The sequence below is a fragment of the Heterodontus francisci genome, chromosome 3 (genome assembly GCF_036365525.1).
Source record: "Heterodontus francisci isolate sHetFra1 chromosome 3, sHetFra1.hap1, whole genome shotgun sequence".
NCBI classification, from domain to species: Eukaryota; Metazoa; Chordata; class Chondrichthyes; order Heterodontiformes; family Heterodontidae; genus Heterodontus; species Heterodontus francisci.
This window is the reverse complement of record NC_090373.1, coordinates 153,587,626-153,606,578: the sequence shown is the minus strand read 5'-3', so window position 1 is coordinate 153,606,578 and position 18,953 is coordinate 153,587,626.

The window sequence follows — 18,953 nt, the reverse complement described above, 5'->3', positions numbered from 1 at the left end:
GTCTTGAGTCTTTACTCTGTCTTTATTTCATGCTGTATTTCATTGTACTATGAATAATTGATTAAGTTGCATTCGGTGCTACGTGGCCCAATTTCCCAGCCATTGTACTGTAGGCCTCAATATTAAGCCCTCTGCCCTCCCCACACCTGCCATCACAACAGGAGGGAGATGGTTGAGTTGTAAGGGGGGAGAGGTAGGCGGAGGGGGTGGGGGGGGCGTTAAAGACTTAAATTTGGGAACATTGTTGTTCATTATCTGGGAAAGTAACTCTTGATGATATGGCGAATGAGGACTTGACCCTGAGAGTAACCAAAGATCTGATCGATGGTAAGTAGAAAATGATACAAAAACATAATAACTGACTCTTCAAGACACAATGGACATGCATACTTACCTTTAAACAAAAGCAAAATACTGCGGATGCTGGAAATCTGAAATAAAAACAAGAAATGCTGGAAATACTCAGCAGGTCTGGCAGCATCTGTGGAGAGAGAAGCAAAGTTAACGTTTCAGGTCAGGTTCTGGTTTCAGGTTCTGAAGCAGGGTCACTGACCTGAAACGTTAACTCTGCTTCTCTCTCCACAGATGCTGTCAGACCCGCTGAGTACTTCCAGCATCCCTTGTTTTTATTACCTTTAAACAAGTTGTGTTGGTGCCATTTAACACAAACTAACCATAAATGTTACATATTATTACTATGTAAACCAGTTACAGATTATACAAACTATTACAACTTACTGCAAACTGGACTACGTATCCTGCACTGACATTGGAGATATGAGAATGAGGTAGAATTACTGTCAAATCCATTTGATAATGTCAAGGATTTCTTGACAGCCAGTTCTGATCTTGCACCTTATTTTTCCAGGCAGGAGGCTGAAGTTATTTAGAAACATACTGGATGGCTATCATGCGAATTGCAGGCTTTGCTGTTCAAATACTAATATTCTTTCATTTCAGATAAATATTTTACTGTGTACTTGTAGCTGAGAACATTTTTTTTACATTTAATAAAATGATTGGCAGCACACCATTTGGAAGAAGGACAGCAAGGGCACGGAATATAATCTGGGTGAGTGGCATCACTGAGAGTGGCTTAGTAGCAGCACTACTGACCAAGCTGGCTGAGTCCTGAAGGACAGACTGGGTCTACAGCAGGTGATGAGAGAATCAACACAAGGGAAAAACCTGCTTGACCTCGTCCCACCAATCTATTGGTCACAGTACCAGTAGGAGTTGTAGTGTTTTGAAAATTGCATTGTGCATTTTGTCCACTTGAGGCTACCATACACACATGCATGCCAGCAGAGAGGCTGTGAAAGAAGTGAAAGTAAAAAGAATAAAGAAGAATCCAAATAGTTGTTCGGTAGTACAGAAATTGAGTTTTGCTGAAAATAGAGACATGTTGTCAAAGCTTTTCATCCTGCACTCACGAGGACAATCCACAAGAATACAAATGTAAGGGAAAACAACAACTTTATACTGTATGAGAAGAGATTGCTGATTGGTTGGCAAGTGAACTCTGATTGGTAGAGGCATTGCCATGGAGAATGTACCAATTTATGGTGACTGACAGTTAACTACCAAGCTTTGTTTGAAATTTAAACCAGGCAGCTTGACTCTGATTGGTCAAGGTATTGCCCTGAGGAATGAGCCAGCGAATGGCTGCAACTTATCTTGTTTAGCTAAAACAGGTGCAATGTGTGTAATTCTTTCTGTCTGCAAAGAACAGGGCCCTGTGTATTAATATATGTAGCTTCCAGTACACGCAAAGGCGTCACTGTGGATTATTTAGCAAATGTTGTCCAATCACGGAATCACATCTAATGTTGGACACTGTGTTTTGAGTTTTGTAAGCAGGGGCTGGTTGGGTATGGCCCGTACCTTGCCTGTTGCGAACAGCGGAAGGGACATGTTTTTTGAGTTTTGCAAGCATGGGCTGGTTGAGCAATAGAAACATGGGCTATTTCATGCGACCACTATGCAGTAGCAACATGTGTGGTGTTCGCCACTAACAGGATGCTGCTGCCAAGCCAAAAAGATGTCCTGCCTATCACACAAATGAGTAATGTGATATATGAATTTCAATGACAGTGTGATGCTGGGTATGTAGGTCGTACGTCCCAAAGACTGGAGGATCCTATCAAACAACATGTCCCTTCTGCTGTTCATACCTCTTACTAAACTCAGCTAAACCTCACTCCAGTCCGAAGAACACCACAGGAGCGACCAACGCAGTCCTTATGCAGACAAAGTCCTATCCTCACACTGAGGGCACCCACCATTGTGTTGCCTAGTGCAGTGGTCATGTGACTGGACAATTAATCCAGCAGCCAAGGATAATGCTCTGGAGACACGAGTTCACATCTCACCATGGCAGCTGTTAGAATTGTTACGACTGACTGCTCTAGTCAAAGCCCCAAATCAATTCTGGATTCTGATTGTGGTGGGACAAACGCACTGTTAGTTCAATAAATAAATAAATAATAAATAAACAGACTAAATTCTCTTCCTTCCATTTATATGGTCTGAGATCACTCCTTTCAGGTGCTAACACAGCTGTCTGTCTGTTTTCCTGAGTTAGAAAAGACTGTTTCAACTAAAAAGCCAGTTCAAAAGATTATTGCAACATTGTATATCCAGTCCTTGTCTCTGGTTGGCTGTTGCCAGGTAACCAGGATGCATTCTTTGAAGCTGGTCAGTTCCCTCTCCTTATGGTTGTATCCAACGGCAACCAAAATGCACTTTCTCTAACTTCTGAGGCTTGCTGGTTCTTAAAGCAGTACAGCTCCTTTTCCAGCCTTAAAGGCACACCACATTCTTCCCAAAAAAAACCCGACCTTTTCAGCTTCCACGGTACAGGGAAGATGCTGATTGGCAAGTAACTGGTAAGTTATTTCACTTATTGCATTAGCAATAGTTAGTTTGTAAAGCTAAGTAATGGCAGGGCAGCTTGGCCAAATGGAATGTGCCTCCTGTTGCATGTGGGAAGTCGTGGATGCACCACATGTCCTGAACAAACACATCTGCAGCACATGCTAGTGAGTAGAGAAATAGGAAAATACACCAGATGAATGTGTGTTTGGATAGTTGGTGCAGGAGGGAGGGCTTCAGATTTCTGGGGCATTGGGACCGGTTCTGGGAAGGTGGGACCTGTACAAGCCAGACAGTCTGCACCTGAACAGGACGGGAACAAAAAAAAAATCCTTGCAGGAAGGTTTGCCAGTGCTGTTGGGGATGATTTAAACTAGCTTGGCAGGGGGATAGAAACCTGAGCGCAGTCTTAGGACAATTTCAGGGCAGGGAACAGAGGCAGAAAATTAGCAAGTGACTCTGAATGACAGAAGAAGCAAAGGTTAAAAAGTGTGCAGCACAGGAATTTGGGAGTATTAAAGGGTATTTATTTAAATGTAAGGAGTATAGTAAATAAAGCCGATGAGCCGAGGGCACATAGCAACACGATATCATTGCTATAACGGAAATTTGGCTTAAATAGGGGCGAGAATGGCAACTCAGCATCCCTGGATATCGATTAAACCAAAATAAAAGTAAAATACTGCAGATGCTGGAAATCTGAAATAAAATCAAGAAATGCTGGAAATACTCAGCAGGTGTGGCAGCGTCTGTGGAGAGAGAAGCAAAGGTAACATTTCAGGTCAGTGACCTTTCATTCGCACTGGCAAAGGTTAGAAATGTAATAGGTTTTATACAAAAAAGTGGGGGTGGGGCAAGCGATAACAAAAGGGAAGGTGTTGATAGGACAGGTTCAGAGAATAACTGGCCAAGAAGGTCATGGAGCAAAGGCAAACAGTATGTTAATAGTGTGCTGAAAGACAAAACATTAATGCAGAGAGGGTGCTAATTGACAGAAAAATGAACAGCCCTGGCCCAAAGCACAAACATGAAAAAAATGGTTAAAAAAATGATTGATGAAACATACTAAAATGAAACAAACAAATGAAAAAGAAAAAAGAAAGAATAACTAAAAATAAAAAGGGGAACCCATCATGCTCTGAAATTATTGAACTCAATGTTCAGTCTGGAAAGCTGCAGAGTGCCTAATCGGTAAATGAAATGCCGTTCCTTGAACTTGCGTTGATGTTCACTTGGAACACTGCAGCAAGCCCAGGACAGATATGCAGGCAGAAGAGTAGGGGGGTGTGTTGAAATGGTCAGCAACCGGAAGCTTGGGGTCATGCTTTCGGACTGCGCAGAGGTGTTCTGCAAAGCGGTCACTCCATCTGCATTTGGTATCCCCAATGTAGAGGCAACCACATTGTGAGCAATGAATACAGTATACTAAATTGAAAGAAGTACAAATAAATTGCTGCTTCACCTGAAAGGAGTGTTTGGGGCCTTGGACAGTGAGGACAGAGGAGGTAGATGGGCAGATATTACACCTCTTGTAATTGCATGGGAAGGTGCTGTGGGAAGGGGACGAGGTGTTGGAGGTAATGGAGGAGTGGAGGGTCACCTTTACCCAACAAGAGACCATGCCAGGAGCAGCACCAGGCATACCTAAAAATGAAGTGCCAATCTGGTGAAGCTACAACAAAAGACTACATGCATGCCAAACAGCATGTGATAGACAGAGCTGAGCTAACTAACTAATGAATCAGATCAAAGCTCTGCAGTCCAGCCACATCATGTCATGAATGGCGGTGGACAATTAAACAACTAACAGGAGGAGGCTCCACAAATGTCCCCATCTTCAATGATGGGGCACTGCAGCACATCAGAGCTAAAAACAAGGCTAAAGCATTTGCAATCATCTTCAGCCAGAAATGCCAAGTGGATGATCCATCTGAGCTTTATCCTAAGGTCCATATGATATCATGACATGGCTGAAGGCACTGGATACTGAGAAGGCAATGGGCTCTAACACATCAAAGAACAAAGAACAAAGAACAGTACAGCACAGGAACAGGCCATTCGGCCCTCCAAGCCTGCGCTGATCTTGATGCCTGCCTCAACTAAAACCTTCTGCACTTCCGGGGCCCATATCCATCTATTCCCATCCTATTCATGTATTTGTCAAGATGCCTCTTCAACATCGCTATCGTATCTGCTTCCACCACCTCCCACGGCAGCAAGTTCCAGGCACTAACCACCCTCTGTGTAAAGAACTTGCCTCGCACATCCCCTCTAAACTTTGCCCCTCTCACCTTAAAACTATGACCCCTAGTAACTGACTCTTCCACCCTGGGAAAAAGCTTCTGACTATCCACTCTGTCCATGCCGCTCATAACTTTGTAAACCTCTATCATGTCGCCCATCCACCTCCGTCATTCCAGTGAAAACAATCCGAGTTTATCCAACCTCTCCTCATAGCTAATGCCCTCCAGACCAGGCAACATCCTGGTAAACCTCTTCTGTACCCTCTCCAAAGCCTCCACGTCCTTCTGGTAGTGTGGCGACCAGAATTGCACGCAAAATTCTAAGTGTGCCCTAACTAAAGTTCTGTACAGCTGCAACATGACTTGCCTATTTTTATACTCTATGCCCCGACCGATGAAGGCAAGCATGCCGTATGCCTTCTTGACTACCTTATCCACCTGCGTTGCTACTTTCAGTTACCTGTGGACCTGTACGCCCAGATCTCTTTGCCTGTCAATACTCCTAAGGTTTCTGCCATTTACTGTATACTTCCGACCTGCATTAGACCTTCTAAAATGCATTACCTCACATTTGTCCGGATTAAACTCCATCTGCCATTTCTCCGCCCAAGTCTCCAACCGATCTATATCTTGCTGTATCCTCTGACAATCCTCTTCACTATCTGCAACTCCACCAACCTTTGTGTCGTCCGCAACCTAACTAATGAGACCGGCTACATTTTCCTCCTAATCATTTATATATACTACAAACAGCAAAGGACCCAGCACTGATCCCTGCGGAACACCACTAGTCACAGCCCTCCATTCAGAAAAGCACCCTTCCACTGCTACCCTCTGTTTTCTATGACCGAGCCAGTTCTGTATCCATCTTGCCAGCTCACCTCTGATCCCGTGTGACTTCACCATTTGTACCAGTCTGCCATGAGGGACCTTGTCAAAAGCTTTACTGAAGTCCATATAGACAACATCCACTGCCCTTCCTTCATCAATCATCTTCATCACTTCCTCAAAAAACTCAATCAAGTTAGTGAGACACGACCTCCCTTCACAAAACCATGCTGCCTCTCTCTAATAAGTTTGTTTGTTTCCAAATAGGAGCAAATCCTGTCCCGAAGAATCCTCTCCAATAATATCCCTACCACTGACGTAAGGCTCACCGACGTATAATTTCCTGGATTATCCTTGCTACCTTTCTTAAACAAAGGAACAACTTTGGCTATTCTCCAGTCCTCTGGGATTTCTGTCAAGGCCCCAGCAATTTCTTCCCTTGCCTCCCTCAGTATTCTGGGGTAGATCCCATCAGGCCCTGGGGACTTACCTATCTTAATGCTTTGCATGACACCCAACACCTCCTCCTTTTTGATAACGACATGACCGAGACTATCTACACTCCCTTCCCTAGGCTCATCATCCACCAAGTCCTTCTCTTTGGTGAATACTGATGCAAAGTACTCATTTAGTACCTCGCCCAGTTCCTCTGGCTCCACACATAGATTCCCTCCTCTGTCCTTGAGCGGGCCAACCCTTTCCCTGGTTACCCTCTTGCTCTTTATATACGTATAAAAAGCCTTGGGATTTTCCTTAATCCTGTTTGCCAATGACTTTTCATGACCCCTTTTAGCCCTCCTGACTTCTTGCTTAAGTTCCTTCCCACTGTCTCTATATTCCTCATGGGCTTCGTCTGTTCCCAGCCTTCCAGCCCTTACGAATGCTTCCTTTTTCCTTTTGACTAAGCTCACAATATCCCGCCTTATCCAAGGTTCCCAAAGCTTGCCAAACTTATCCTTCTTCCTCACAGGAACATGCTGGTCCTGGATTCTAACCAACTGACGTTTGAAAGACTCCCACATGTCAGATGTTGATTTACCCTCAAACAGCCGCCCCCAATCTAAATTCTTCACTTCCTGCCTAATATTGTTATAAATTAGCCTTCCCCCAATTTAGCACCTTCACCTGAGGACTACTCTTATCCTTATCCACAAGTACCTTAAAACTTATGGAATTATGGTCACTGTTCCCGAAATGCTCTCCTACTGAAACTTCGACCACCTGGCCGGGCTCATTCCCCAATATCAGGTCCAGTACGGCCCCATCCCTAGCTGGACTATCTACATATTGTTTCAAGAAGCCCTCCTGGTTGCTCCTTACAAATTCTGCCCCATCCAAGCCCCAAGCACTAAGTGAGTCCCAGTCAATATAGGGGAAGTTAAAATCACCCACCACTACAACCCTGTTACCTTTACATCTTTCAAACATTTGTCTACATATCTGCTCCTGTACCTCCCCCTGGCTGCTGGGAGGCCTGTAGTAAACCCTCAACATCGTGACTGCACCCTTCCTATTCCTGAGCTCCACCCATATTGCCTCACTGCATGACCCCTCCGAGGTGTCCTCCTGCAGTACAGCTGTGATATTCTCCTTAACCAGTAATGCAACACCCCCACCCCTTTTACATCCCCCTCTATCCCGCCTGAAGCTTCTAAATCCCGGAACATTTAGCTGCCAATCCTGTCCTTCCCTCAACCAAGTCTCTGTAACAGCAACAACATCATAGTTTCAAGTACTAGTCCAAGCTCTAAGTTCATCTGCCTTACCTGTTATACTTCTCGCTTTGAAACAAATGCACTTCAGACCACCAGTCCCGCTGTGCTCCGCAACATCTCCCTGCCTGCTCTTCCTCTTAGTCTTACTGGCCTTATTTACTAGTTCCCCCTCATTTATTTCACCTGCTGTCCTACTGCTCTGGTTCCCACCCCCCTGCCACACTAGTTTAAACCCTCCCGAGTGACGCTGGCAAACCTCGCAGCCAGGGTATTTGTGCTCTTCCAGTTTAGATGCAACCCGTCCTTCTTGTACAGGTCCCACCTGTCCCTGAAGAGATCCCAATGATCCAAATATCTCAAACCCTCCCTTCTACACCAGCTGCTCAGCCATGTGTTTAGCTGCACTATCTTCCTATTTCTAGCCTCACTGGCACGTGGCACAGGGTGTAATCCTGAGATTACAACCCTAGAGGGCCTGTCTTTTAACTTTCTAGCTAACTCCCTAAACTCCCCCTGCAGGACCACGTCACTCTTCCTGCCTATGTTGTTGGTACTGATGTGTACCACAACCTCTGGCTGTTCACCCTCCCCCTTCAGAATACCCCCTGTCCATTCAGAGACATCCTTGACCCTGGCACCAGGGAGGCAACATACCATCCTGGAGTCTCTTTCACGTCCACAGAAGCGCCTATCTGTGCCCCTGACTATAGAGTCCCCTATAACTATTGCTCTTCTGCGCTTTGTCCCTCCCTGCTGAACAAGAGCCAGCCATGGTGCCACGGCTCTGGCTGCTGCTGCTGTTCTCCCCTGATAGGCCATCCCCCCCAACAGTATCCAAAACGGTATACTTGTTAGAGAGGGGGATAGCCACAGGGGATTCCTGCACTGACTGCCCCTTCTGGCGGTCACCCATCTACCTGCCTGCACCTTGGGTGTAACCACTTCTCTAAAACTCCTGTCTATGACGCTTTCTGCCACCTGCATACTCCTAAGTGCATCCAGTTGCTGCTCCAACCGATCCATGCGGTCTGTGAGGAGCTGCAACTGGGTGCACTTCCTGCAGATGTAGTCGTCCGGAATGCTGGAAGCATCACGAACGTTCCACATCTCACAGGTGAAGCACTTCACCCTTCTAACCGACATTTCTCGCACGAATTAATAAATTAATTTAAAATAAATAAATACTTATTAAATCCTTACTAAATTGTGTTACAATTAACTATATGATCCCTCGTGCTAGATTCCTACTATAAATATTAAATGCTAACTAAATACAGTAATCTCCTCCCTCTGCTTTAGTTACTCTACTTATTAATTATTTAATTAGGGTTTTAATCAATTTTTTATCAATGTTTTATTTTCAAATTCAGTACAAATTCCCTACCAGCCAATCAAGTCACAGCTTTCCTGTGACGTCACTTTTTCAGTTTTTTCACCAGAGGTAAGTTTTTTATACTTACAGGTCTGGAACTCCGCCCTCTGAGTCTTCTCTGTGGATTAATCCTGGTAGTAGTACTGAAGACTTGTGCTCCGGAACTAGCCACACCCCTAGCCAAGCTGTTCCAGTACAGATGCAGCATTAGCATCTACCTATCAATATGGAAAATATCCCAGGTTTGTCCTGTCCATAAAAAGCAGGACAAATCATATTTGGCCAATTACTACCCCATCAGTCTACTCTCGATCATCAGCAAGTTGATGGAACGTGTCATCAACAGTACTATCAAGCGAAACGAAGTCACCAATAGCCTGCTCACTGAAGCTCAGTTTGGGTTCTGTCAGAGCCGCTTGGTTCTAGATCTCATGACAGCCTTGGTCCAAATATGAACCAAAGAGCTGAATTCCAGAGGAGCGGTGAAAGTGACTGCCTTTCATATAAAAGCAGAATTCGACCTGAGTGTGGCATCAAGGAGTCTTAGTAATATTGATATTATTAATATTGATATGAAAAAGATAAGAAGTGGGGATGTTTACTGATGATTGCACAGTTTTGAGTTCCATTTGCAGGTCCTTCGATAATGAAGCAGTCTTTGCTCACCTGCAGCAAGACCTGAACAGCATTCAGTCTTGGACTGGTAAGTAATACGTAACATTCACTCCACACAAGTCCCAAGCAATTACCATCTCCAATAATAGAGAGACCAAACACCTTCCCTTGACATTCAGCGACATTTCCATCACCAAATCCCCGACCATCAAGAGCTTGGGAACTCCCCATTAACCTGAAGCTTAATTGGACCAGCCACATAAATAATGTGGCTACAAAATGACCTCAGAGACCATGTATTCTGCAGTGACTGACTCACCTTCTGACTCCACAAATCTTTTCCATCATCTACAAAGCACAAATCAGGAATGTGACACAATATTCTCCACTTGATGAATGAAACTCCATGAAGCTCAATGCTATCCAAAACAAAACAGCCTACTTGATTGACACTTCATCAACCACCTTAAGCATTCACTCCCTCCACCACCAGTGCACCGTCTTTCCAGTGTGTACCATCTACAAGATGCACTGCAGCAATTCACCAAGGCTTTTATAACAGCACCTTCCACAAACTGTGTTGCCTGGAAGGACAAGGGCAACAAATGGAGGGGAACACCATCTCTTGCAAGTACTCCTCCAAGCCACACATCATCCTGACCTGGAACCATATTGCCATTTCTTCACTGTCACTGGGTCAAAATCATGGAACTCCCTTCCTAACAGCACTATGAGTGTAATTGCACTAGTTGGACTGCAGTGGTTCAAGAAGGCAACTCACTACCTCGCAAGGACAATTAGGCAACAAATTGGGCCAGCAAAGCCCACATTCCATGAATAAAAAAAGTTCAGAGAAATCTTCCCAAAGGCAATAATGTATTTAATAATTGGAAGAGCATACTATGGGTTGGCTAAATTAATTTGTCATAGTGCCAGATTTAGAATGTAAGAGTCATAAGTTAAATGTTGTTGTACCATGCTGCTTGTTTGTGTACGTAAATTCTATGAATGAAGTTTGTCAAGAGCTTCATCAAATCATTACAAGTGCTTTAAGGGCAGAATCTGCTGTGAGTCATCTCCACCCCAATTTTTGAGCACTCCCCCAAGCTGTATAAATTACTGGAAAATCTTTGCTGTATATCCTGAGTCTTTACTCAGTATGAAATCCATGTCTTGAAATTATTTTCTCTGCAGTTCTTCATGAATATTCCACAATTCTAGCTCTGGTCACAGAAGGGGAGGAAGGGACACCTTTGCCAGTGCTCCTCTGAGTCAGCCACATGAACTTGCATAAGTAATCCCGTGCATCAACACTAACAGAATTTCTTATCCACAGCTGTTACATAAGTTTCTAAATTCACTTGAAAAAGCCCTTCAAAACACTGCTGCAGGGGATGCAGAGACGAAGTGGGCCCACATCAGAGATGCCATCTATGACTCAGCAATGACCACCTATGGCAATCGTGAGAAGCAGAATGCAGACTGGTTTCAATCTCACTTTGAAGAGCTGGAACCGAAGTGCACTGCACTGTTGAACGACAAAAAAGCTCCCAGCGAGTTAACATCCATAGCACTTAAAGTAGCCAGAAGCGCTGCACAAAGAACAGCCAGGTGCTGTGCAAATGACTACTGGCAGCACCTATGCAGTCGTATTCAGCTGGCCTCCGACACCAGAAACATCAGAGGAATGTATGATGGCATTAAGAGAGCTTTTGGGCCAACCATCAAGAATATCACCCCCCTCAAGTCTAAATCAGGGGAAATGATCACTGACCAACGCAAGCAAATGGATCTCTCGGTGGAGCATTACCTCGAACTGTACTCCAGCGAAAATGTTGTCACTGAGACTGCCCTCAATGCAGCCCAGTCTCTGCCAGTCATGGATGAACTGAACGAACAGCCAACAAAATCGGAACTCAGTGATGCCATTGATTCTCTAGCCAGTGGAAAAGCCCCTGGAAAAGAGGGCATTACCCCTGAAATAATCAAGAGTGCCAAATATACTATACTGTCAGCACTCCATGAACTGCTTTGCCTGTGCTGGGATGAGGGAGCAGTATCACAGGACATGCGCGATGCCAATATCATCACCCTCTATAAGAACAAGGGTGACAACGGTGACTGCAACAACTACCGTGGAATCTCCCTGCTCAGCATAGTGGGGAAAGTCTTCGCTTCAGTCATTTTAAACAGACTCCAGAAGCTGGCTGAGCCTGTCTATTCTGAGCCACAGTGTGGCTTTCGAGCAGAGAGATCCACCATTGACGTGCTGTTCTCCCTTTGCCAGCCACAGGAGAAACACCACGAACAACAGATGCCCCTCTACGTTGCTTTCATAGATCTCACCAAAGCCTTTGACCTCGTCAGCAGATGTGGTCTCTTCAGACTACTAGCAAAGATCGGATGTCCACCAAAGCTACTAAGTATCATCACCTCATTCCATGACAATATGAAAGGCACAATTCAGCATAGCGGCGCCTCATCAGACCCCTTTCCTATCCTGAGTGGCGTGAAACAGGGCTGTGTTCTCGCACCTACACTGTTTGGGATCTACTTCTCCCTGCTGCTCTCACATGTGTTTAAGTCTTCAGTAGAAGGAATTTTCCTCCACACAAGATCAGGTGGCAGGTTGTTCAGCCTTGCCCGTCTTAGAGCGAAGACCAAAGTATGGAAAGTCCTCATCAGGGAATTCCTCTTTGCTGACAATGCTGAATTAACATTCCACACAGAAGAGTGTCTGCAGAGACTCATCGACAGGATTGCGGCTGCCTGCAATAAATTTGGCTTAACCATCAGCCTCAAGAAAACAAACATCATGGGACAGGACATCAGAAATGCTCCATCCATCAATATCGGCAACCACGCTCTGCAAGTGGTTCAAGAGTTCGCCTACCTAGGCTCAACTATCACCATTAACCTGTCTCTCAATGCAAAAATCAACAAGCGCATGGGAAAGACGTCCACTGGTACGTCTAGGCTGGCCAAGAGGGTGTGGGAAAATGGTGCACTGACACGGAACACAGAAGTCCGAGTGTTTCAAGCCTGTGTCTTCAGTACCTTGCTCTACGGTAGCAAGGCCTGGACAACGTATGTCAGCCAAGAGCGACGTCTCAACTCATTCCATCTTCGCTGCCTCCGGAGAATCCTTGGCATCAGGTGGCAGGACCATATCTCCAACGCAGAATTGCTTGAGGCGGCCAACATCCCCAGCATTTCCACCCTACTGAGCCAGCGGCGCTTGAGATGGCCTGGCAATGTGAGCCACATGGAAGATGGCAGGACACATTGTACAGCGAGCTCGTCACTGGTATCAGACCCACCGGCCGTCCATGTCTCCGCTTTAAAGACGCCTGCAAACGCGACATGAAGTCCCGTGACATTGACCACAAGTCGTGGGAGTCAATTGCCAGTGATCGCCAGAGCCGGCGGATAGCCATAAAGGCGGGGCTAAAGATTGGTGAGTCGAAGAGACATCGCTGTTGACAGGAAAAAAGACAGAAGTGCAAGGGGAGAGCCAACTGTGTAACAGCCCCGACAACCAATTTTATCTGCAGTGCCCGTGGAAGAGTCTGTCACTCTAGAATTGGCCTTTCTCGCCACTCCAGGCACTGCTCCACAAACCACTGATCACCTCTAGGTGCTTACCCATTCTCTCTCGAGTCAAGGAGGCCGAAGAAGAATCCCTAAATTTGCTTGTTGCCAGATCTCTCATTATAGCTACAGCGGGTCATGACTGCCAATCGTTGGATCCTTGCACCTCTGACCTGGTTCGACTTTCATATATTACGCAGGCATTATTGGAGCCAGACTGGTTCTTGACTGGGGCAGAGATTGCATAATTTAGAAAATAGATGTCTATATAGATAACACTTAACAAAGAACAAAGAACAAAGAACAGTACAGCACAGGAACAGGCCATTCGGCCCTCCAAGCCTGCGCCGATCTTGATGCCTGTCTAAATTAAAACCTTCTGCACTTCCGGGGACTGTATCCCTCTATTCCCATCCTATTCATGTATTTGTCAAGATGCCTGTTAAACGTCACTATCGTACCTGCTTCCACCACCTCCCCCGTTAGCAAGTTCCAGGCACTCATCACCCTCTGTGTAAAGAACTTGCCTCACACATCCCCTCTAAACTTTGCCCCTCGCACCTTCAACCTATGTCCCCTAGTAACTGACTCTTCCACCCTGGGAAAAATCTTCTGACTATCCACTCTGTCCATGCCACTCATAACTTTGTAAACCTCGATCATATCACCCCTCCACCTCCGTCGTTCCAGTGAAAACAATCTGAGTTTATCTAAACTCTCCTCATAGCTAATGCCCTCCAGACCAGGCAACATCCTGGTAAACCTCTTCTGTACCCTCTCCAAAGCCTCCATGTCCTTCTGGTAGTGTGGCGACCAGAATTGCACGCAATATTTTAAGTGTGGCCTAACTAAAGTTCTGTACAGCTGCAGCATGACTTGCCAATTTTTATACTCTATGCCCCAACCGATGAAGGCAAGCATGCTGTATGCCTTCTTGACTACCTTATCCACCTGCGTTGCCACTTTCAGTGACCTGTGGACCTGTACGCCCAGATCTCTCTGCCTGTCAATACTCCTAAGGGTTCTGCCATTTACTGTACACCTCCCACCTGTATTAGATCTTCCAAAATGCATTACCTCACATTTGTCCGGATTAAACTCCATCTGCCATTTCTCCGCCCAAGTCTCCAACCGATCTATATCCTGCTGTATCCTCTGACAATCCTCATCACTATCTGCAACTCCACCAACCTTTGTGTCGTCCGCAAACCAACTAATCAGTTCGCGTGATTTCCTGAACTGGCTTTGACTGACTGAGAGGGTCAGAGAGGAATTTTCCAGCTTATTTCTTCCTTTCTTCCCCAGGTTTTTTCTCTGTTCTTTTGCCTCTCGCAGGAGATTACATGGCTGCAGGGAGAGGTGGGAGGTTATGGGGGAGGAGTGAAGAATATAAGAACATAAGAAATAGGAACAGGAGTAGACCATTTGGCCCCTTGAGCCTGCTTCACCATTCAATACGATTATGGCTGATCTTCTGCCTCAACTCCACTTTCCGGGTGATCCCCATATCCCTTAATTCCCCCAGAATCCAAACATCTATCAATCTCAGCCTTGAATATGCTCAAAAACTGAGCATCCACAACCCTCTGGGATAGAGAATTCCCTAGATTCACAACCCTCTGAGCAAAGAAATTTCTCCTCATCTGAATGTTAAATGGCTGACCCCATATCCTGAGACTATGCCTCTCTAGTTCGAAACTTTCCAACCAGGGGAAAATGCTTTTCAGCATCTACCCTACCAAACCCTTTCAGAATCTTGTATTTTTCAATGAGATCATCTCTCATTCTTCGAAACTCCAGACAGGATAGGCCCATTCTTTCCTCATACAATATCTGGATCCTTCGTATCCCAGGAATCAATCTAATGACCCTTTGATACATTGTCTCTAAGGTAGGTATATCCTTTCTTCAGCAGAAGGATGAAAACTATGCATGGTACTCCAGGTGTGGTCTCACCAAAGCCCTGAACAATTGTAGCAAGACTTCTGTACTGTTATACTCCAAATCTCTTACAATAAAGGCCAACTTATCATTTGCCTTTCTAATTGCTTGCTGTACCCGAGGCTAACCTCCTGTGTTATGTCTACAAGGACACCCAAATCCCTCTGAACACCAATATTTAATAGTTTCTCACTATTTAAAAAATATTCTGTTTTTTTAATTCTTCCTACCAAGTGAATAACCTCACATATCCCCACACTATACTCTATCTGCCACCCTCTTCCCTACTCACTTAATTTGCCTATATCCCTTTGCAGACTCTGGAGGAATATTAAGCCGATGATCCCTGGCCAAAAGCAGGACCACAAGTGGGTCAGGATCCCAGCTGCTCGTAGAGGGGGCTTTGCCGAGGCTCTTCAACTGAGCCAAGGCCTTAGCACCGGCATTCGGGTACCCCAACCAATCAGGGAGGGCAGGAGGGATGACTCCCTAGCTCTGTCAATGGAAGGCTTTCTGTTTAAAAGGACCCCGGCATGGGTTAGAGTGAATAAACTGGACATAGATTTTTAAGGCTGCAGCAACCACAGGAATGGAAAGGAGACCTGAGAAAGATGCTTCCCTAGGGCTCTCACTCTTACCTGGAGGTCCTGCTGTGGGATCTGAGGAACTGCAGCGAGCTGATCTTACCCAAGGATGGGAGAAAGAGGCCAGCCTCTCCAACCAAGCAGGCGTGGATGGAAGTGGCTGAGGAAGTCAGCAGCAGGAATGTGGTCCCTCCAGCTTGGAAACAGTACACTGAGGATCCAGGACCTCAGGAGGGCAGGAAAGGTGAGTGGCATAACTCCTTCAGGTGCCAAGCCCTACATTTGCCAGTAGATGGAATTGACTTACTCCTGGGTAATGATTTGGCTGGATGATGAGGAAGTGGAGACCACCTTACAGACCTGCAGATGAAGAATGCAAAGTTGTTCGACAGATAGTGGTACCGCTTAAGTAACGTTGGGAATTATTTAGGTTAGTGCATGACATTCCTATAGCAGGCTATATGGGGATGTGGAAGATCAAATCACATATAAGTCAACATTATTACTGGTCTTTCCAAGGACGTGGTGCAGTTTTGTAAAACATGCCATATGTGCCAGATTGAGGGAAAACCGCAACATGCCATAAAACCAGCACCTCTAATTCCCATACCAGCTATTGGGGAACCATTTAGTAGGGTATTGGTGGACTGCATAGGACCCTTGCTGAAAACAAGAGCAGGACACCAATATATATTCGCTATCATGGATATGGCTACTCGATTCCCAATGGCCATTCCCTTTAGGACAATTACTGCTAAGCTAGTAGTCGAGAAGTTAACCTAATTCTTTACTAGATATGGATTACCAATGGAAATTCATTCAGATCAAGGTTCCCATTTTATGTCCAGGATATTTCAAGGAGTTATGGGTAATTAGGGTATTACTCAGTTAATGTCTTCAGCATACCACCCAGAGACACAAGGAGCTTTAGAAAGGTACCATCAGACCCTCAAATCAATGATCAGGGCATACTGTCATGAATATCTCCATGATTGGGATAAAGGGCTAGAATTTCTTTTATTTGCCACTGGAGACTCACCTAATGAGTCTACAGCTTTTAGTCATTTTGAATTAGTTTACGGATATGAGATAAGAGGTCCTCTATAACTAATTAAAGAAACGTTTTGAGAACAGAGGGATGAATCTTCTGTATTAGGTTGTGTCTTCGTGTTCTGGTAACAGCTCATGAAAGTTTTCAATGTGACTCAGGAAAACATTAAAGCATCCTAAACTACTATGAAAAAATAGGCAGACAAGCATGCAAAGACCTGAACATTTCAACCAGGGGATGAAGTGTTAGTATTATTACCTTTACAGGGTGAACCATTAAAAGCACGGTTCAATGGTCCATATAAAGTGGTCAAAAGAATTGATAAGATAAATTATTTAATTGACACCCCAGATCACCAGGAAAAGAGTCAACTCAACTTAGACCTGTGAGCCTTACTTCGGTTGTGTGTAAAATGTTGGAAAAGGTTATAAGAGATAGGATTTATAATCATCTTGAAAAGAATAAGTTCATTAGCGATAGTCAGCACGGTTTTGTGAAGGGTAGGTCGTGCCTCAAAAACCTTATTGAGTTTTTCGAGAAGGTGACCAAACAGGTGGATGAGGGTAAAGCAATGTATGTGGCGTATATGGATTTCAGTAAGGCGTTTGATAAGGTTCCCCACGGTAGGCTATTGCAGAAAATACGGAAGTATGGGGTTGAAGGTGATTTAGAGCTTTGGATCAGAAATTGGCTAGCTGAAAGAAGACAGAGGGTGGTGATTGATGGCAAATGTTCATCCTGGAGTTTAGTTACTAGTGGTGTACCGCAAGAATCTGTTTTGGGGCCACTGCTGTTTGTCATTTTTATAAATGACCTGGATGAGGGTGTAGAAGGGTGGGTTAGTAAATTTGCGGATGACACGAAGGTCGGTGGAGTTGTGGATAGTGCCGAAGGATGTTGTAGGGTACAGAGGGACATAGATAGGCTGCAGAGCTGGGCTGAGAGATGGCAAATGGAGTTTAATGCGGAAAAGTGTGAGGTGATTCACTTTGGAAGGAGTAACAGGAATGCAGAGTACTGGGCTAATGGGAAGATTCTTGGTAGTGTAGATGAGCAGAGAGATTTTGGTGTCCAGGTACATAAATCCCTGAAAGTTGCCACCCAGGTTAATAGGGCTGTTAAGAAGGCATATGGTGTGTTAGCTTTTATTAGTAGGGGGATCGAGTTTCGGAGCCACGAGGTCATGCTGCAGCTGTACAAAACTCTGGTGAGGCCGCACCTGGAGTATTGCAAGCAGTTCTGGTCACCGCATTATAGGAAGGATGTGGAAGCTTTGGAAAGGGTGCAGAGGAGATTTACTAGGATATTGCCTGGTATGGAGGGAAGGTCTTACGAGGAAAGGCTGAGGGACTTGAGGTTGTTTTCGTTGGAGAGAAGGAGGAGGAGAGGTGACTTAATAGAGACATATAAGATAATCAGAGGGTTAGATAGGGTGGATAGTGAGAGTCTTTTTCCTCGGATGGTGATGGCAAACATGAGGGGACATAGCTTTAAGTTGAGGGGTGATAGATATAGGACAGATGTTAGAGGTAGTTTCTTTACTCAGCGAGTAGTAGGGGCGTGGAACGCCCTGCCTGCAACAGTAGTAGACTCGCCAATTTTAAGGGCATTTAAGTGGTCATTGGATAGACATACGGATGAAAATGAAATAGTGTAGGTCAGATGGTTTCACAGGTCGGCGCAACATCGAGGGCCGAAGGGCCTGTACTGCGCTGTAATGTTCTAATGTTCTAATTCTAACTGTATCATACCTGTGTTAAAACAATATTATCACCAGGAGGAGGATACGCAAGCACAGGTATGTCATGTAGTAGGGACCGTGAAGAATGAAAGGGATAGTGAGGATGAGGCAGAAGGAGTCCTAGACAATTCTCAAATTGAACATTGTACTATCCGATTAATTAATATTGAATTTCTGGGAAGATTGGACGCTATGCTTTCAAATTTAGATGCAGGACAATGGGAAGACCTAACAAGGCTACTCACAGCACTTAAAAGAGTCTGTAGGTATAAGCCAAGATGTACAATCTTAGCAACACATGATGTGGATGTAGGGGAATCTGTTCCTATAAAACAGTATCATTACCACTTAAGTCCAGACAAACAAGCCCAAGTAAAAGCAGAAATCCAATACATGCT